The 8,027-nt window shown below is 36.2% G+C and overlaps 2 protein-coding genes across 2 annotated transcripts in view; one reads left to right on the top strand and one right to left on the bottom strand.

Moving 5' to 3' along the window:
- Positions 1-8,027, top strand: part of LOC110438442 (protein NLRC3-like) — a 367,431-nt gene that overhangs the window by 305,929 nt on the left and 53,475 nt on the right. The window lies entirely within an intron of this gene.
- Positions 1-8,027, bottom strand: part of si:ch73-389k6.1 — a 778,105-nt gene that overhangs the window by 768,563 nt on the left and 1,515 nt on the right. The window lies entirely within an intron of this gene.

Raw genomic sequence — 8,027 nt, 5'->3', positions numbered from 1 at the left:
CTGGAGTTAAGCTTCTGACTTCATAGAGTTTATCCCATTAAAAATGTCTGTGTAAAACTGATATTGAGTCTGAATGCTGTTTTTCTGAAAGCTTTAATGAAGTTATTTTCACATTGATTCTGGTTTTGCCAATTTACTCCATATTTCTGGATTAATGTTGAAGCTTTTATTGCTCATTAAATTTAACATCATTTTCCTACTTATGAACATGTGATTTCGGGTTTTTATGTTGAGCATCGCTCTTTAAAAGATGCTGGTTTTATTATAAACTTTATTATATTATTATGTAAACTTCACATGCATAAATAAAAGTTTAGGAAAAGCAAAACCTCTCTTCATGATGCTAGAAAAAGAGATTCAAATGAATATAAAAGTGATTTCTAAGTCTGAAAATAGAAAAGCAAGTAAAACAGTCAGCATATGCTCCTCCTTTAACATATGTGCATATAAATGTGTGTATATATGTGTAACAGGGTTAAAATAATGTTTAATTGTCTTTCACCAGAATGGGCTATTTTGTTTATTTTGTGGTTGTTGAGAGACCTCTTGTGGCAACAGTGTGTAATTGTTTCTTTCACCTTTCACCTGCAAAGCCCCGCCTACCGCAGGAAATGGTTGCTGAATACAGGAAGGCAGGCACTTTTTTCCAGGGGTTTCAGTACGGCATGCACTAAATTCCAGGGGTTTCATTACCACGACGCAAAATGGGCGTGGCTAGGTCGGTGTTTTGGAAACGCCCCCTTAAAAAAAAAACAATACTGAGAGGTCACCGATCATGCGCAGTACAGGTTCTTTTTTAGCGCGGTCATTTCAAACAGGATGATTATGGATAAAGAACCTACCGCTGTGGATAACGAAGGAAAAAAACAATCATACAGGTTATTTTTTTGTTGTTATAATGTTATATTTTAAAGATTTCATTAGCAAGAACAGCTGACCTCGTTTTAATCCGGTTTACTGTCTCTGGGCTTTTGTACTTCCATTTTAAACCAAATAATAATGGTTGTGGTAAGATTAACCGTGTTTTTGTAGTTTAAAATATGGTATTCAGTCATGTTTAAACAAATAAATACCACATTTTCTGTAATAAATCGTGGTTAATTTTTCTTTCTCGATCTTAGTTAATTAACATAACTCATATTTATTTTCTATTTTTATTTAAAGTCATCATACACAAAACACCTGGGATCAGGACAGGTATCTGATGTTACTGTATATAAAAGTGATCATACATGAAACACCTGGGATCAGGACAGGTATCTGATGTTAAATAATATAAAAGTGATCATACATGAAACACCTGGGATCAGGACAGGTATCTGATGTTACTGTATATAAAAGTGATCATACATGAAACACCTGAGATCAGGACAGGTATCTGATGTTACTGTATATAAAAGTGATCATACATGAAACACCTGGGATCAGGACAGGTATCTGATGTTAATATATATAATATAAAAGTGATCATACATGAAACACCAGAGATCAGGACAGGTATCTGATGTTAATGTATATAAAAGTGATCATGCATGAAACCCCTGAGATCAGGACAGGTATCTGATGTTACTGTATATAAAAGTGATCATACATGAAACACCTGGGATCAGGACAGGTATCTGATGTTACTGTATATAAAAGTGATCATACATGAAACACCTGGGATCAGGACAGGTATCTGATGTTACTGTATATAAAAGTGATCATACATGAAACACCTGGGATCAGGACAGGTATCTGATGTTACTGTATATAATATAAAAGTGATCATACATGAAACACCTGGGATCAGGACAGGTATCTGATGTTAATGTATATGATATATAAAGTATTTGACACAAAAGCCCTGGGATCGGGACAGGTATCTTAAGTTATAACAGTATTAATGTAATCTGAGAGGTATCTTAAGTTTATTTGTTTAATATAACATACACTGACTTCACATGAAACACCTTCGATCAGGACAGCTATTTTGTACTGCATATAAAAGGCATTGGACACGAAAGCCCTGCGAATACGTACAGGTATCTGAATCAAACGGCTGTTTTCACAATCTGCGCATGATCCGTGACCTATGCAAATTCACAGATAGGCCACGCCCACCCGATGACGCAGTAGCGGTTACGCTGTACTGAAACGGCAGGCACTTTTTTCCAGGGGTTTCAGTACAGCGTAACCGCTACTACGTCATCGGGTGGGCGTGGCCTATCTGTGAATTTGCATAGGTCACGGATCATGCGCAGATTGTGAAAACAGCCGTTAGATTCAGATACCTGTACGTATTCGCTGGGGTTTCGTGTCAAATGCCTTTTATATGCAGTACTAAATAGCTGTCCTGATCGCAGGTGTTTCATGTGAAGTCAGTGTGTTATATTAAACAAATTAACTTAAGATACCTCTCAGATTACATTAATACTGTTATAACTTAAGATACCTGTCCCGATCCTACGGCTTTTGTGTCAAATACTTTATATATCATATACAGTAACATCAGATACCTGTCCTGATGCCAGGGGTTTCATGTATAATTACTTTTATATTAGTTAACATCAGATACCTGTCCTGATCCCAGGTGTTTCATGTATGATCACTTTTATATTATATACAGTAACATCAGATACCTGTCCTGATCCCAGGTGTTTCATGTATGATCACTTTTATATTATATACAGTAACATCAGATACCTGTCCTGATCTCAGGTGTTTCATGTATGATCACTTTTATATACAGTAACATCAGATACCTGTCCTGATCTCAGGGGTTTCATGTATGATCACTTTTATATACATTAACATCAGATACCTGTCCTGATCCCAGGGGTTTCATGTATGATCACTTTTATATACAGTAACATCAGATACCTGTCCTGATCTCAGGGGTTTCATGTATGATCACTTTTATATACATTAACATCAGATACCTGTCCTGATCCCAGGGGTTTCATGTATGATCACTTTTATATTATATACAGTAACATCAGATACCTGTCCTGATCCCAGGTGTTTCATGTATGATCACTTTTATATTATATACAGTAACATCAGATACCTGTCCTGATCCCAGGGGTTTCATGTATGATCACTTTTATATACAGTAACATCAGATACCTGTCCTGATCCCAGGGGTTTCATGTATGATCACTTTTATATACATTAACATCAGATACCTGTCCTGATCTCAGGTGTTTCATGTATGATCACTTTTATATACATTAACATCAGATACCTGTCCTGATCCCAGGTGTTTCATGTATGATCACTTTTATATTATATACATTAACATCAGATACCTGTCCTGATCCCAGGTGTTTCATGTATGATCACTTTTATATACAGTAACATCAGATACCTGTCCTGATCCCAAGGGTTTCATGTATGATCACTTTTATATTATATACAGTAACATCAGATACCTGTCCTGATCCCAGGGGTTTCATGTATGATCACTTTTATAAACAGTAACATCAGATACCTGTCCTGATCCCAAGTGTTTCATGTATGATCACTTTTATATACATTAACATCAGATACCTGTCCTGATCCCAGGTGTTTCATGTATGATCACTTTTATATACAGTAACATCAGATACCTGTCCTGATCCCAGGTGTTTCATGTATGATCACTTTTATATTATATACAGTAACATCAGATACCTGTCCTGATCCCAGGGGTTTCATGTATGATCACTTTTATATACATTAACATCAGATACCTGTCCTGATCCCAGGTGTTTCATGTATGATCACTTTTATATACATTAACATCAGATACCTGTCCTGATCCCAGGGGTTTCATGTATGATCACTTTTATATTATATACAGTAACATCAGATACCTGTCCTGATCCCAGGTGTTTCATGTATGATCACTTTTATATTATATACATTAACATCAGATACCTGTCCTGATCCCAGGTGTTTCATGTATGATCACTTTTATATTATATACAGTAACATCAGATACCTGTCCTGATCCCAGGGGTTTCATGTATGATCACTTTTATATACAGTAACATCAGATACCTGTCCTGATCCCAGGGGTTTCATGTATGATCACTTTTATATTAAATACAGTAACATCAGATACCTGTCCTGATCTCAGGTGTTTCATGCATGATCACTTTTATATACATTAACATCAGATACCTGTCCTGATCTCAGGTGTTTCATGTATGATCACTTTTATATACATTAACATCAGATACCTGTCCTGATCTCAGGTGTTTCATGTATGATCACTTTTATATACATTAACATCAGATACCTGTCCTGATCCCAGGGGTTTCATGTATGATCACTTTTATAAACAGTAACATCAGATACCTGTCCTGATCCCAGGTGTTTCATGTATGATCACTTTTATATACATTAACATCAGATACCTGTCCTGATCCCAGGTGTTTCATGTATGATCACTTTTATAAACAGTAACATCAGATACCTGTCCTGATCCCAGGTGTTTCATGTATGATCACTTTTATATACATTAACATCAGATACCTGTCCTGATCCCAGGGGTTTCATGTATGATCACTTTTATATACAGTAACATCAGAAACCTGTCCTGATCCCAGGGGTTTCATGTATGATCACTTTTAAATTAGATAACATCAGATACCTGTCCTGATCCCAGGTGTTTTGTGTATGATGACTTTAAATAAAAATAGAAAATAAATATGAGTTATGTTAATTAACTAAGATCGAGAAAGAAAAATTAACCACGATTTATTACAGAAAATGTGGTATTTATTTGTTTAAACATGACTGAATACCATATTTTAAACTACAAAAACACGGTTAATCTTACCACAACCATTATTATTTGGTTTAAAATGGAAGTACAAAAGCCCAGAGACAGTAAAACGGAGTAAAACGAGGTCAGCTGTTCTTGCTAATGAAATCTTTAAAATATAACATTATAACAACAAAAAAATAACCTGTATGATTGTTTTTTTCCCTCGTTATCCACCGCGGTAGGTTCTTTATCCATAATCATCCTGTTTGAAATGACCGCGCTAAAAAAGAACCTGTACTGCGCATGATCGGTGACCTCTCAGTATTGTTTTTTTTTTAAGGGGGCGTTTCCCAAACACCGACCGAGCCACGCCCATTTTACGTCGTGGTAATGAAACCCCTGGAATTTAGTGCATGCCAATACGGGAAGGCGGTTGGTAAAATGTGCTCCAGCTAAATGTGACAAGTTTAGTATTTTAACACATATTAATAACACATACAAGCCCAATATGAACATTACGTGATGTTTTAGATCAAATCTGTCGAGTGATTGCCGTGTGTGACCTACTTTGTGTGGTTAAATTTGCTCATGCTGTGTGTAGCTGGAATGATGACATTAATATGTGCAGGGGGATTTCTTACTATTTGTTTGGGGTTTTTTAGATGCATGTTTAAATGCATACTGTTGCCAGAGGATGTATATTTCTGTTACAGAATAAACAACGCAGAATGCAGTTCTCTGTGTCCGCCTGAGTGATTTGTGTCATCAGGAAGAGAAGCGTTACATGTGCATTTCCTGTAGTAAAACAGCACTTAATAACTCTTGGTGATAACTAAAATTGAAAAAACTAATGTTTTTATTATATTTGTGTAATTTAATAATCATATACCCTCTCCTCTGTTGATTTTGTTGTGTTAGAAAACTACATGCTGGTTCTTGTTAATAAAAAAAATTGTGTTGTGGTAACAGCAGTGTGTGTGTGTGCGTGTGTGTGTGTGTGTGTGTGTGTGTGTGTGTGTGTGTGAGAGAAAGCTCCAGAATACACAGCCAGTCTTGAACAGAGAGCTTGAGTTCAGTCTTTCTGCTCATCAGGTCGGTCATAACTCTACACTCAGTGTCTGAATCTTCCTCAGCACATCGGCTTTCACATCGCTATAACTGATGCGTTTTAGAAACACAGCTATAACAGTCAGAGAAACATTTGCTGATCTCCATGATGGTGAGGTCAAATTAAATATCTTTAATAAATATAAACCTCGGTTGATTGTCAAATATTCTTACAGAAATGAAGTCAAGCTGTACTCAGTGAAGCTGCTAATGCTGTTATTTGATTGAGTTGTTTAATCCTCTGTTTGAGTTCAGTTGCTTTGGTGTGACGCTGTGTCTGTAGTTTGATTTCTTCCTTCAGTTTCTTCTTCCTTCAGTGATTGTGCTTGTTAACAGCAGGTGTTCATCAGCAGGTGTCTGAATTCACTTATTTGTGGTCATTCACTCTGTCCAGTGGACTAAACTAATTGACTAGTGTAAGGGCCGGGTGAATGAGGGTGTAGGGCGAGATCAGACACTCTGATTAGTTTCTTAAAAACAGGGGTTTTCTACAAAGGTAGATACATGTTCCTCTGAATGACAAGGAGGCAAATCAGCTTCTAACGCCGAGAGGGTTATTTTACCTTTATCTAACTCTAGAATTTTAACACTTTACTCTGAATTACCACAACACTTGAACTTTAACACCAATGAATTTGCCGTGTAGTCTTCTCACTACATCTAAAAGTGTCTCCACAGATTGTGGTTCAGTCGTTCACAAGCAATAAAATGAGTAAAATATTATTTTAATAATGAAGAATATCTGGATAAGGAAAAGATCATAAGTGTCACTATAAACCCTAAATGAACCCAGTTTACCTCTGCACACGACATCCGTGCCTTTAAATAATATATTCAGCTTCATTTATTGTGTTTCCACTAAACTATTTCATCTTATCAAGAGGGAAAAGATGTATAATCATGAATCTTGTTCTCCTGCAGATCTAAATATCAAGGATAAATCATATATAACAACATTTATATTAGAAAAATCCTATTTGCAGATTTGTTTTCTGCCCACAGAAATAGTTTAATGAAACATTATGTTCTCCCAGAAGTTGTGTTCAGATATCTACAGAATCTTTTCTTAATAAAGGAAATAAAAGGCATTTAAAACAGTGCAGGTCTCATCAGCTGGTTAAAGGACGACTAGAGGAAAATGAGCTGTGTTTCTGTTTTACTCTGCAGAAAACTCACACTGACTTATTATCGTATTGTTCTGAACATTTTGAGAAATGACGACGATAAAGGGTGTAAAACATCTGTAAATGAGTGATCATCATATAATCCAAACCTTTCATTAAAGCTGTCCTGTTCTCATCTTACCGCAATTTAGACAAGCTTTTACAACCATTTCAATCACTGACCACTCTATATACAACCACAGCATCAATAAACACACTGCCTTAACTATGATTTTAATCTATGTGAATAAAGACAGATTAACAGATATATTGATTAAATAGGAGAGTGATCACCAAACACCTTCACTAATAGACAGATAATACAGTTAAACTCAAATGAGGAGCTGCAAACAATAAACAAGATACAAACTGCAAGAACTAGGGCGACACGGTGGCTCAGTGGTTACCACTGTCTCCTCATAGCTAGAAGGTAACTGGTTCGAGCATTAGCTGGGTCAGTTGGTGTTTCTGTGTGGAGTTTGCATGTTCTCCCAGTGTTGCCGTAGGTTTCCTCTAGGTGCTCCGGTAAGTAGGCGGTTCATTCCGCTGTGGTGACCCTTGATAAAAATCAGGGACTAGGCCGAAAAAGAAAATGAATGAATGAACATTTCAGTGAAATTTAAAACTGTTTTGGCTTCAGTTCTGACTAATCTAATGTATAAACACACTTATATTATTGAACAGCATCTGAGAGAAAGTAATAATTCATCAGAGAGATCTGTAAGGGGTGTACTCATTTCCATTTCCATCTGTAATCTTATTTTATTAGTCCAATACTGCTTTAAATATTGTTCAGAGACCTCTTGGATTTTATTTCAAATACCTTTTTCTCTATTCTCATATATGTTTGTAATATATGACACTATATATACTATACTTTTTCAATACTCTTTCAACACACTCGTGCTCAGAGAATCTGCACAGATATCTTCAGCTCCAGTGGTTTGTGTGTCGTCTTCAGGACACGCCCACAGTCAGGAGAGTCTCATGAATATTCATGTCAGTGTCACTCTGTGGAGCCA

The sequence above is a fragment of the Danio rerio genome, chromosome 4, assembly GCF_049306965.1.
Source record: "Danio rerio strain Tuebingen ecotype United States chromosome 4, GRCz12tu, whole genome shotgun sequence".
In the NCBI taxonomy this organism is placed as follows: domain Eukaryota; kingdom Metazoa; phylum Chordata; class Actinopteri; order Cypriniformes; family Danionidae; genus Danio; species Danio rerio.
Note: the sequence above shows the minus strand (reverse complement) of the source record. Positions and strands in the feature narration are given on the sequence as shown.